This window comes from Pteropus alecto, unplaced genomic scaffold, assembly GCF_000325575.1.
Source record: "Pteropus alecto unplaced genomic scaffold, ASM32557v1 scaffold156, whole genome shotgun sequence".
Lineage (NCBI taxonomy): Eukaryota > Metazoa > Chordata > Mammalia > Chiroptera > Pteropodidae > Pteropus > Pteropus alecto.
Genome location: NW_006437746.1, coordinates 5,189,912 through 5,204,051, shown reverse-complemented (window position 1 = coordinate 5,204,051; position 14,140 = coordinate 5,189,912).

The following is a 14,140-nucleotide window of genomic DNA, read 5'->3' as shown; positions in this document are numbered from 1 at the left end:
AACATCACTAATGTGAATTTGGAAGTAATATTGTCTCCTGATGCGTAACTATGAGATTACCCAACGTACATGGAGCAAAGATACGCAAGGGTAGCTTACGGAACCAGATGCCGGCCAGACTAAGCAGTACTCTGGCCAAAGGGTTGTCAAAGCCAAAAGAAGAATGTGTCGATCGGAGGGGTCCACCTCCTGGTGCCCATGTGCACGCAATTCGGAGGTGTACGCCTAGCAGCAGAACTGCCAGGATGGAATTTAGCCTACCCTTACCTTTACAAGATACTGCCAAAAGTGGATGTATCAATGAATAGCTCCACTAACAGTGGGTGAGAGTTGTTTTGTTTCATATCGTCATCAACACTTGATATTCTCACATTTTCAATTTTAGCCATGGGGCACGTGGAGGTGTGTAATTGAGATCTTAATTCGCGTTCCCTAGTTAATAGTGAGATTGTGCCCCTTTTCATACATTTATTAGTCATCTGGATTTCTGCTTTTGTGAAGCACCTGCTTAACTCTTTAGCCCATTTTTCTATTAGAGAATCTTTTTCTTGATTCACAGGCATTCTTTATGAGCTCTTAATTAGTCCTATGTGTTGCAAATATCTTTTCCCACTCTGTGGCTTGCAATTTCATATTCCTAATGTTAATTAAGTTACTATTAAAGTTAATTTTTATGTAGTCAAATTGATCGATCTTCCTTTCTGGTTACGAAATTATGGCTGAAGAGTTGCTTCCATCTAGGATGCTGAAAGTCACATGAGAATGTCACTTGCACCCTAACCGCAAGAAAAAGTCAGAAAACCTACACAGTCACAGCTTCTTGAGACTGTCAGAGAGTGAAGGTCACAAGGCAGCCTGATCAGTTGAATTCCAAAGGTGACAAGCTCCTTCAGAGTCAGAACACATGAACTTTATCCAAGAGCAAGAGGCAGCACCATAAAAGCAGGAAAGAAGACAGTCAAAATGTTAATGAGTTCATAAAGGCAGAGTGTGAGCTAGCCTGACAGTTCAGAATCCCCAGGGGCTCTAGAAACAAGGGTTGTCTACGGCCATTCACAAGCTGTTTTCACAAGCCTCCATTGGATGCTCATAAGAAAAACAGGGAGAAGAGATGAGATGTAGAGTATCCCAGTTAGCACAGGAACAACACACCACCCAATTCCCAGACCTTTCTAGCAAAGTAGAAGCCTTGAGCTACTGGAAACCCTCCCGTTCCCATGACCAGGAAAAATGAACTGCCTCTGGGAGAGGGTAAAAGCCATCTGCCTCTGCAGGAGGGGCAGGAAGCCTCTCCCCACTATAAGCCTTGCTTCGAAAAACTGCTGAAAAACTGCTGGGGGAGTAGCAGGAATTCTTCTGCCATTAGTTTCAGGCAAAGGTGTGAGGGAAGGATAAAAGCAAACCCATACCCACCTGGGGCAGGGTGGGCCCAGACCCTGCACTGAAACAAAGGTCTGCTATCGCTGAGAGAAAAGCTAAGAAGTTGCTCCCACCCAAGACCCGCCTCAGATACAAATCAGAGTTTGGCTAAGTAGCAGTGGACCGCCCTTGGAGGAATTATAGCAACGACATAACTCAAACTCGGTTCTATCACCAAGTTGCTTGACTCGGTCCCTATACTGAGAACCTAACAGAAAAAAAGAGACATGCTCATCTCCAGGCATAAATCCTATTTACCTAAGTCTCTACTGTTTTTTTTTTTTTTTACATACAATATCTGGCATTCACTATAAACTTAGAGATAAAAAAGGGGGAGGGGAAACATTGTCAAAGTAATAAAGGGATCAAAACAACCAGACTCAGAGATGACCCAGATAACAGAACTATCAAAGACTAATTAATGTTAAAGGATCTAATGGAAAAGATGAACTATATGCATAAACAGATGGAGAATTTGAGTAGAAATGAAAACTTGTAAAAGGGGGTCATGAAAATGCTAGAAATAAACAATAACAAAAAGACCACAACAAAATCAGAAATGAAGAATTCCTTTGACTATATTAGTAATATACAAAATAGACTTCAGAACAAGGAACATTATAGAGATAAAGAAGGACATTATATAATGATAAATCAGTTCATCGAGAAGATATAACAATTCTAAACGTGTATACACTTAATGACAGCTTCAAAATAGAGAAAGCGAAAACTGATTGAAATGCAAGGAGAATAACTAAACTACACTTATAATTGGAGTTTTCAACACTTCTCCCTTAGAATATAGAAACCAAGAATCATTAAAGATACAGAAGACCCACCCTGATTCAGTATGACCTTATATCAACCAACTTGATCTAATGGACCTTTCTAGAACATGCTCCCCTGCAACAGCAGAATGCACACCATTTTCAAATGCACATAGAACATTCATCAAGACAGATGATATTCTGGGCCATAAAATAAATCTCAAAAATTTAAGTGTATTTAAATCAAACAAAGCATGTTCTCTGATTACAATAGAATTATTTTTTTTATTTGATTATAATAGAATTAAACTAGAAATCAACAAAAATATTTGGAAACCCTCACCTCCAAGCATTTGGAAATTAACACATTTTGACTCACAGTTCAAAGATAAAATCACGAAAGAAATAAGGCCATTTTGAATAAACTAAATGAAAATACAACAGATCAAAATTTGGGGTACACAACTAAAGCAGTGTTTGGAGGGATTTATAGCAGTAAATGCTATAATCTTATTAGAAAATTCCAAATCAATGATTTAAGCTTCTTTCTTAATACTAGAAAAAAAGAAACCCCAAGGAAGTGGAGTGAAGAAAATAATAAATATCAGTACTGGAATCAATAATATAGAAAACCAGAAAATGATAGAGAACGTAAATGAAACCAAAACTGATTCTTTGAAAATATTAGTAAAATTTATAACCTCTAACAGACAAATTGAGAAAAACAAACAGAAAAGAAAAAAATAACATATGATCAATAATGAAAGAACGGGTCACACAGCACTACAAATAAATTCTACGGACATTAAAATAATAGTGAAGGAATTTTATGAATCATTTGATGCCGATAATTTTGTTGAAAAGGACAAATTCAAAGATAAATAGTACTAAAGCTCAATCAGAAAAAAATAGATAACCATATTAGCCCTATATTTAAAAGTAATTAAATTGATCTTGATAAAATTTGCATAAAATTTTTAATTTTGATAAAATCTGAGAATTTCTGCTCTTTGAAAATGAAAAGATGAGCCAGAGAGAAGGTAAAATATTAAAAAACACATATCTGATAAGGACTTGTATTCAGACTATATAAAGACTTCTTAACAATTAATAGAAGACAACCCAATATTTTAAATGAGCAAAATATTCTAACAGACATGTCAACATAAAAGATATTTTTGTAGCAAATGAGCACATGAAAAGATACTCAACGTCATTAGTCTTTGGGAAGTGAAAGTCAGAACTACAGTTAGATACCATTCCATAACTAGCAGAATTGCTAAGAGTAAAAAGACAATGCTAAGTGCTGGTGAGGATGTGGAGCCACTGGAACTCTCAGACATTGCTTCTAGGAAAGCAAATTGGTACAGCCACTCTGGAAAACAGTTTGGCAGTTTCTTATATAGGTATACATACATAGAACCCAGTAATCACACCCCTAGATGTTTATTCAACAGAAATAAACATATCCATACAGAGACCTGTGTATGTGTGTATATAGCAGCTTTATTCATAATCACCAAAAACAGAAAAAAACAACTCAAATGTACAACTGCGAATGGATAAACTGTGGTATAGCCATATAATAAACCCTAGGGGCTGAGGGTAGAGGGAGAGATTTGACTGCAAAGATGCATAAGCAAACTTGTGATGGAAATATCCTCCAACCTGCTCATCGTGGTAGCTACACAACTGTATAAATTGGTCAAAACTCATCAAACTACACACTTCAAAAAGGCGAATTTTATACCTTGCATCCATAGGCCCGAAGATCACTCCCAGGTTTAATGGTTCACTAGCAGGACTCACAACTAAGATTTGTGAAAGTGGAAGGATGTGAAGCAAAATCAGCAAAGAGAAAAGGCACATGGAGAGAAGGCCAGAGAAAACCAGGAGCAAACTGCCAAGAGTCAGTAACGCAGAGCACACTGAATTCCTCCAGCAATGAACTGTGACGACACATGTGAAACGTGAAATCAGGGAGGCTCATAAAACACTCAGTGCCCAGAGTTTTTAGTGGGGGCTGGTTATGCAGGCACCCGCCGCTTAGCATGTACCAAATTTCCAGGCTCACAGAAGGACAGCAGGTGTTCGGCACACACCACATCGTTTACAGAACCAGTTTGGGCGTAGTGAGCACTTTTATCACTTAGACTACTAAGAGCCCTTCCAAAATCTAAGTTCTCAGACCCCAGCCACGGGTCAGTCTTGCAAGCAAGGCTTTCTAAGGACTAACCTAACGAAAAAGGAAAAGAAAGGAAGGAAATCACTTCCTATCATGACATCATGAAGGTATTTCCCAAATCATCATCTTTTGTTCATAATACACTTATTTAAATTGAAGGATAATTTTATGTTATTTTAAAAAATCTATATTTTGCCTTTCACATTTATGTCTATAATCAAGGGTGTTGGAGATGGCTCATATTGACTCATGAGATAGTTGTTAAATTTTCATGTATTTTGTGAGCCAATTGTAAACACAGCATTGATTAAAAATTAACCTACACAAACTTAGAATTAAATAAATTATAATACGAAGGTAATAAGTATGCAAATATTTATTATTTTCTATTTATTTTGCTACTATCTATGCTCTCGAGGTGATTTATGTCAATTGGGTCTGTATGTTGGAAACACCGTCTAATGCAGAGCTCCTGAGCTTTACATTTGCCACTTGGGGTCAGCCATGGTTGGAGTATGCACACCATGGACCTCAGTAAACACAGGTCAGGGATTGCTCTCCTTGGGGAGTTGGCTGTTAAGCACTCGCCAGCACACTGCTGTCTGTAATCTACATGGAACTGACTTTTGTAAGAGACATGAAGTAAGGATCCAATTTCATTTTGTTTCCCAAATAGATATCCAGCACTATTTATTGAAAAGGCTACAACTTCTTATTTTCCTACTGACCTGAAATGTTACTTTTGCATCATTCAGATGTATATGTGTATATCTCTATGTACATCATTCAAATGTGTATGTGCGTGTACATATATATAAAGTATTTTCCCAAATCATCTTATTTTCATAATAATCTTTTAAAAATAATATATATGAATGAGTGGATCTGTCTCTGAGGTCTTTGTTTTGTTCCTCTGCTCTGTTTGTCTGCCTCTATACCACTATCAAACTGTGTCTCCAGGTTCATAGTCAGCTTTGATATCCAGTAGACCAAGTCTCCCCCACTTTGTTTCTCAAAAATGTCTTGGCAAATTCGAGTCCTTTGCATTTCTATGTACCTTTTAGTACCAGCTTGTCAGCTTCCACCAAAACAAACAAAAATATAAACAAATACCCTTGAGATTCTTATTGGGACTAGATAGAATCTATAGGTCAATCTGAAGAGAATTGATCGTTACAATATTGAGTTGTCCAAGCAGTGAACATGGTCTGTTTCTCCACTTATTTGGATCTTCTTGAATTTTTCTAAATATTGTTCTATAGTTTTTTGTATGGAGTGTATTTGTTAGGTGTCTTTCAGGTGCTTGATGTTTTTATAGTATCGTAGCTGATATCTTTTCAGAGTTTTAAGTTTTCTAGTTTTTATTGTATTTTAGACAGAAATAATAATTTTTAATATTGATTCAATATTCAGCAAACTTGATACTCTTATAATAATGTATAGACAGATTATTTTGGGTCTCCCATGTATACAATCATACAGTCTGCAAATAATGATAGCTTTGTTTCTTCTTTTACAATCCTTATACATTTTAATTATTTTTCTTGGCTTATCGCACAAGCCCAGGACATTTCAGTATCTTACGAATAGATATGGTGAAGGCAGACATCCTTGTGTCATCGCCAGTCTCAAAGGGAAAGCCTCAATCTTTCATCATTAGAAATAATGTTTGCCGTAGGCTTTTTGCAGATAACAGATCAAATTAAACACGTTTTCTTCTGTTCATAGTTTGCTAAGACTTTTTACTTTGAATGGATGTTAAATTTTATTGAAAGTTTTTTCATCCGTTGAGATCATCATAACCGTATACTTTTCCTCCTTTATTCTTTTAATTTTTCTGATGTTAAACCAATCTTGAAATTTTGGAATAAATATAACTTGGTTGGATACATTAACCTTTCAATTTATTGCTAGGCTAAATTTGCTAACATATATTTTTAGAATTTTGGCTTATACATATGTTCATGAGTTAGATTAGCCCATAAATTTCCTTTCTTATATTATCTTTGTTAGGTGTTTAGTATCAAGGTTATATCAGCCTTCTAAAATGTATTGAGTAGGATATCCGCTTTTTATATTCTCCGGAAGAGTATGTAATATTGGCATCGTTTCTCCCTTAACCGTTTGGTAGAACATACCAGTGAGGCCATCTGGGCCTGCCGTTTTCTTTGTGGAATATTTTCTTAGTTATGGATTTAACTTTCTGAACAGTTACAGGATTGTTGAAGTTTTCTATTTTTATGTCACTTTTGATGTTGTATTTTTCTAGAAATGTTTCCGTTTCATCTAAAATGTCAACTTTGGGGGGCATAGTATTGTTTTCAGTATCCCCTTGGACTTTTAGTGTCTGTAGAATCTATAACTGTGTCTCCATTTATATTCCGGATATTGGTTATCTGTGTCCTCTTTTTCTCAATTAGGCACACAGAGGCTTGTCAGTTGCATTAGCCCCTTCAAAAATCAGTTGTATGAGTCCTTCAAAAAACCAACTTCTTGGCTTTTGTTGACCATCTCTGTTTTATATTTGTTTCTTATTTCATTATTTCCTGCTTTTATTTTATTATTCCATTCTTTAACTTCCTTCGGGTTTATTTTGCTCTTCTTTTTCTAACCTCTTTATAGATGCTTGGTTCACTCTTTGTCAGTCTTTCTGCTTCTAATATACCCATATTAAGATTAAGATACAAATTTTACTATAAATATTGCTTTGCTAAGTAATTTATTTTTATTTTATTTTATTTTTTGTCTAGTAATTTATTTTTTAAGACTATTTTTTTAAGAACAGGTTTAGGTTAAAACTTAGAGAAAGATACAGAAATTCCTCATATACCCTGTGCCCTCACATATGCATAACCTCCCCCATTGTCAATATTATTTACCAGAATGGTACTTTTTTTTTAACCAAGATGCATTGCATTGGTAATGTACACTGACACATCATAATCACCCAAAGTCTATAGTTTACCTTAAGGTTCACTCTTGGTGTTGTACATTTTGTGGGTTTGAACAAATGTATAAAGACATGTATCTGCCATTACAGAATCATATGGAGTAGTTCCACCGCCCTAAAAATCCTCTGTGCTCTGCCTATTCGTTTGCCCACCTTGAAAAAACATTGATCTTTTTATTGTCTTCATAGTTTTACCTTATGTCATATAGTTGGAATCATACAGTAGGTAGTCTTTCAGATTGGCATCTCTCACTTAGTAATATGTATTTAAGTTTTCTCCATATATTTTCATGGCAGATAGTTTTATGGGGTTTTTTTTGAAGTTTTGAATAATATTTCATTGTCTGGATGTACCAGAGCTTATTTGTTCATTCACCAATTGAAGGACATCTTGGTTGCTTCCAAGTTTTAGCAATTATGAAGGAAGCTGCTAAAAACATTTATGTGCTGGTTTTTGTGGACATAAATTTTTTATCCCTTTGGGTAAATCTCAAGTACAGTTTCTGGCTGGATCTTCTGGTAAGAATATGTTTAGTTTTGTAAGAAACCACCAAACTGTCTTCAGTGTGGCTGTAGCATTTTGCATTCCCACCAACAATGAAGGAGAGTTCCTGTCGCTCCACATCCTTGTCAGCATTTGATGTGGTCATTCTCTGGATTTGGGCCGTTCTCATAGGTGTGTAGTGGTATCCCATTGTTTTAATTTGCATTTCTCTGATGGCACATGTTATGAACCATCTATTTATACGCTTATTTGCCATCTCTACATCTTTGGTGAGGTGACTGTGAAGGTTTTGGCTCATTTAAAATTTTTTTATTATTGAGTTTTAATATTTCTCTGTATATTCTGGATAACAGTTCTTGATAGGGTGTGATTTTTGCAAATAGTTTCATGCAGCCTGTGGCTTGTCTTCGAATGCTCTTGTTATTACCTCTTACAGAGCAGAAATTTTTCATGTTAGTGAACTCCAGCTTATCAATTATTTATTTTAAGGACTATGTCTTTAGTGTTGTATCTAAAGGGCATCAACATACTTAAGGTCATCTATGTTTTCACTTATGTTGTCTTCTAGGAATTTTATAGTTTTGCGTTTTACATATAGGTCTACCATTATCCATTTTGAATTAATTTTTGAGAAGCACATAAGATCTGTGTCTAGATTCCTTTTTTCACATGTGGATGTCCAGTTGTTCTAGCACTATTTATTGAAGAGATTATCTTTGTCCTCTTGCGTTGCCTTTTGTCCTTTGTCAAAGATCCACTGGCTATATTAATGTAGTTTTTTTGGGGTGTGGGGGATTCTCTGTTCTGTTCCATTGATCTACTTCTCTGTTCTTTTGCCAATACACCACATTGTCCTGACTGCTGTAGCTTTATAGTAAGTCTTGAAATCGTGGGGCGCCAATCCTCCTATGTTGTACTTCTCCAGCAATATAGTGTTGGCTGTTCTGGGTTTTTTGCCCCTTCACGTGAACTTTAGAATCAATGTGTCAATATTTATAAAATAACTTTCAGGGATTGCATCATATCTACGGATCAAGTTGGAAAGAACTGACATCTGGACAATATCAAATCTTCCTATCCATGAATATGGAATATCTCTTCGTTTATATAGTTCTTCTTTGGTTTCTTTCACCAGAATTTTATAGTTTTTCTCATATAAATTTTGTACATATTTTGTTAGATTTATACCTGAGTATTTCTCTTTTTCTTTGGATGCTAATATAAATAGCATTGCATTTGTCATTTCAAATTCCACTTGTTTATTATCAGTAAATAGTAAAGCAATTGACTTCTGTATATTAACCTTGTATCCTATACCCATGATATAATCATTTATTATTCCGGGAGTTTTTTTCTTGATTCTTTCTGAGTTTCTACATAGATGGTCATGTCATCTGCAAACAAATACAGTTTTATGTCTGCTTTCCTTATCTGTATACCTTTTATTCTCTTGCCTGATTGCGTTAGCAGGACTTCCAGTACAATGTTTAAAAGCTTTGCATACCTGGATAAATCCCGCTTGGTTATGGTGTATAATTCTTTTTATATATTGTTGGATTCAATTTGCCAATATTTTGTTGAGGATTTCTGCATCTATGTTCATGAGAGAAATTGATCTGTGGTTTACTTTTCTTTGTAGTTCTCCAGCAATGAAGTAACGTCTCTGTCTACAATATATACTTTAATTATCTCCACTTACCAGAGAAGGGAGCTGAGGCACAGAGAATACATAAGTTCCTCTTTGTCAGAAGGTAGAGTTAGGGCTGAGATTCGAACTCGGGCCTTCTAGCTCTGGTGTCAGTGCTCCGACCACTCTGTTGCCTCTGGCATTTCATTATTGGGTTACTCATTTTCTGTCTGACTTCCTTAGAATATAGTGTTGCAAGAGCAGAGATCCTGTCATGTTCACGACTCAAGCCCCAGGGCACAGTAGGTAGGAGGCAGTCTTTGTTGAATGGATGGATGGATGGAAAGATGGATGGATAAATGGATGGATGGATGAATGAATGGTAGACTCTAGTTCTTTGAGAACAGGGAGATTTCCTGTTTGTATCCATGGCCCCAGGCCTGGAATAGGTCTAAGCTGTTCTTGAGGTGTATTTTGGGGGCCTGTGGAATGAACCTGTATCTGGATCCCCAGTGACACCCTGTCTTTGGACCCCCAGGGGCTCCAGGAGGCCTCAAAAACATGGCCCTTTGTTTGGCTCTGCCCTCTTGTTGCTGGGTGCTCGGGTGCTGGCTCCCTCTCATCCCTACCCTGCAGAAGAAAGGGAGCTGGCCCGCTGCCCCCTTGGCACCACGTGTTCTCATTTGAAGTTCCTGAGGCCAGGCCCAGTGGGCGGCCCAAGCTGCCATCGTTAATCACACAGCCTGCTGCTGCCTGCCCACGTGGCCAGCTTTGAGGGTCGGCCAGAGCCTCTGGTGGGAACTGCTCACTGCCTTAATTGGGCTTCTCTCAGGAGACGGCAGGCCCCGCTTCTCACTTGTCTTTACTCTGGCTGCTGCTTTACCCTCTCAAGAAGGACGGCGTGCTTCCTGGTCTGGCTGGCTCTGCAGGCCAGAAGTTCACCCTTGTTCTACAAATGGAGAAAGAGAAACGCTTGGGTAGACTGGGTTTCTGCCCAAGGTTGCAACAAGGCCAAGCAAGGTTGCCAGGAGAAACCATCGGAAAGCCAAGTGACACCGCTCTGTTCCTCACTCTACTGGCAACTGAAAAGAGTTCCCACAGGAAAAAGGACCTCCTTTCGGCTCCTGTGGCTGCCCGGTCCATGCCAAGCACCAGGCACAGGACACTGGCTCTGGCATTCATGAAGATGTGTTCATGTGAGAATTGTCACACGCACACCCCCCAGAGACCTTGCCAGACCCACAAAACAGACAAGACCATGGCCAACAGAAGTAGATGGTGTGTCCGTCCCCTCTGGGGGGAAGCTGGGTTGCTGGGTACTGCTATGACTTCTCTGCTCTAGACCGCAATTTACTCATCCTTAAAAATGGAAAGAGTTTTCAGATGCATGATGGGAGGACCAGGGGAGGCCTTGTCTGCAAAAGGCTTTCAACATGCCTTTTGTCAGTCAGACTCAGGGGAAGAGCTTAATTACTGGCTGGTCCTCGTCCTCTAGCTGTGTCTTCCTTCGGCGAGTTCATTCCTCACTTTCTTCCCTTCTGTCACCTTCCCCACCCTTCTTGTTAAATGGGTCATTTTTCTACTGAGCCTCCCTGCCTCCCAGAATCACTCCTGGTCCTAGTTTTACTCTGTGAGCACTTAAAATGAGTCAGTCCATCTCTTTTTCAGTTTGATGGCCTTTTCAGGACCAAAAGGCAACCAGAATGCTATTCCTGACCGGCTCTTCTCCTGGCTGAATGTCTTCTGTCCCTCACATGGCAGTTCCCGTGGCCCCTGGGTGTCTCGGGTGCTCTTCTCAGGACATCCTGGGTGGGTCCAGAAGATGTCTCTATACATGTGAACCCAGAGGGGTCCCTTGCCCCAGGCCCAGCCCAGCATTCACAGGGCCAGGGCTGAAGTACAAATGCAGAGCCATGTCTGAAAGTTTACAAGTTATGATTCGCACTAACCATTCAATAATCAAACCTCCGCTTGGACCTTCATACCTTCCCAGTGCCTCGGGAGGCTAAGCTTGCATTTAGAATCCTTGGCCTCGGAGTTCTGCCCCACTGACTTGCCCTGATCCCACGACCAGTATCATGCATCCCTCTGTTGTGTCATCCTGAGCTGATGCCCATAGAGGCTCCAATGGCATTTTCCTACGGGATATGGCTGCTTTATCTGTTCAGTTGGGTTTGGGGACCCATATGCCAGGCTCGGCCTTTGAGTGTCCTATTTCTAACCTGTTAAGATCATTCTGAGCCCCGGTTCTGTCCTCCAGACTCCATAGGAGTTAACTGTTCATGTCTCCGCCATCTGTACATTTGCCGAGTGTGCCATTCCCACCCCCGACCAAGCCCTTCATAAGTCATCTCTCAGCCCCAGAGCCTGGCTCTCTCACCAGGTGTCAATTCCTCTCTGACTAAGCAGGTCCCAGGGCGCAGGGTTAGGAAAGCCAGCTCGTGACGGGGTGGGCTTGGGAGGGGGAGTGCAAACAGTGCTTTGTCAGCTGTGAGACTCCTGCTCCTCTGGCTGCTTCCTGGGGTGCAAGTTGACTTTCTGAGCCCATCGGCAGGGCCTCAGGCTGTGACCGGCTCACAGGGCCCACCTCCCCCAGTCGGTTCAGCTTCGTCTGGCCCAGCTCCAACCACAGGCCAAGCTTCGTTGTCATCTCCTGTCATCTTCACCTCCCACTTCACAGGGCCTGGTCCTGCCAGTCCTTCCAGCCCATGGGGTGTGCTGAGATGCTCCTCCCAGATACCCACAAAAAGGAGCGTGGTAGTCAGCGAGCAGCCTACAGCAATTGGCCTCGGGCACCACCCCTGCCTCTCAGAGCCACCTTGCCTGAGTTCGCTCCTTCCCAGGGTGGCTCAGATCCAATGACTGATTCAAGAGGGGATAAAACACCTGGCCACCTCGGCCCAGTGCCAGGCGACCCTGATGGCCCGTTTTAGCTTCTGCCCTCCCTGTGGGGTCAGCTGGGGCTGCCACTGGGCCTATGACCCACTTCGACTCCTCTGGCACGTCTGCCGGCAGGAGTGTGCAGGTGATGCAGGCCTGAAGGGGACACGCGGAGGGTTTCTGCTTGACCCTCGGATGAGCAGGACTTCTCTGCACAGTGGCCCTCCATCCTGCACGCTTTGTTGAGGGGAGTCATAGCTGCCATCGGGCCGGGGGCTCTGCGAGGTGCCGGACAACAGCGTCTCACCGAATTCCCACGGCAGCCCTCGCATGCGCGATGTCATTGCCGTTCCGTTTTTCAAAAGGAGGGACCTGCCACTCAGAGAAGTCAATCGAGGATGCGTTGCTGAAAAGTGACTGTCATAGAGCCACCCCTTTGAGGTGTCACACTTCAGACTGATATTTCTTTTTTTATTTTCCACGGCTTTTGATGTTTATTGGGTTTATAAAAACTTTTTTCTTAAGAAAAAAACTTTAATGAAGTCACATTATTCTCAAGTACGCAATATAATAATGTCATACGTCCCTATATGATTTTCTTTTTGTGCAGTTTACGTTTTTCCTTTTTACAAAGTGTACAGTGAGGGGGACATACAATATTTAATAGCATATTTCTATATGTTTTTTTTTCCCCAGACTATTTCTTCTCTCATTTTTCTTATCTATTTGTTTTATATCTTCACCCAGGCAGACTCTTTATGCTTTTATTTATCCTTTAGGAGAAAATATTTTGAAATCTCTATGTTAAAAATCTATCCTGCAGGCCATGCTGTCTTCTGGTTTCTTGGTGAAGCGTTGGTCTTCCTGTGCTGTTTCCCACGGGGCCCAGGAGAAGTGAATCCATGTGGGCTGAATGAGTGGTGACAGAATTAATGAATGGATCAACAGGGGTGCGAAGTGCCTGCGAAGCGCGCGACAAGTGTTAAGTGCAGTGGCAAATCTTTGGAGAGCTGTCTTAACCTTTCCCTCTGAGCCACATTTTGGGTCCTGCGTTAAGACCCTGCTGTACAGCGTGGCAGCTGCGTTTGGAGCGCAGGGTGGGGGCTGAGCGGGCAGGGTCCCAGCAGGAGCTCAGGGCTGTGAGGTGCAGGAGGCAGGAGCGGGCTTTCCTTCGCAGACACCCCGCAGAGTTCTCAACACTGGCAGCAATCATTTTTATTAAAGCAGAAATCTGCGGGCGCCCCGCCCTGGAGGCCACCCCGGTGTGGGGGTCTGGGGAGAGGGGAGGAGCCCGCAAAGGGCACTGAGGAGGAGCGGTCAGGTGAGCAGGCCAGCAGGGTGGACGCACCAGGGACCTGGTGTCCAGGAGCCGTCCGCTGGGCGAAGTGCTGCGGCTGCTCCGCTGAGCGGGTGCGAGAGAAGAGGCCTGACCGCGGGCTCGCACCGCTGAGGCCCTTGTGACCTTGACTTTCTGAGCCCATCGGCAGGGTCCAGGTGAGCGGCGGGCACGCATGCGTGATTAGGGTGGGCTCCGGAGACACTGGGCGGAGAGGCAGCCGCGCCTGTGCTGAAGGCCCCGTTGCTTGGGGTGTTCTCCTCCGGAGGCTTTGGGGCACACCTGTTGGGGCCACACCTGTTGGAGCCACACCTGGCTCCCAGCACTGGGGTGCCCTCACTTCCGACGACATGTGGGCTGACTTGCTTGGGATCGGCTCTGAGACCGGCGCTGGGACCTGGCGGGGTTGAACCTGCCACCCCACCCCCACCCTGGTCAGGAGGGGCCCCGCCCGCGCTCCACCCCCCACCC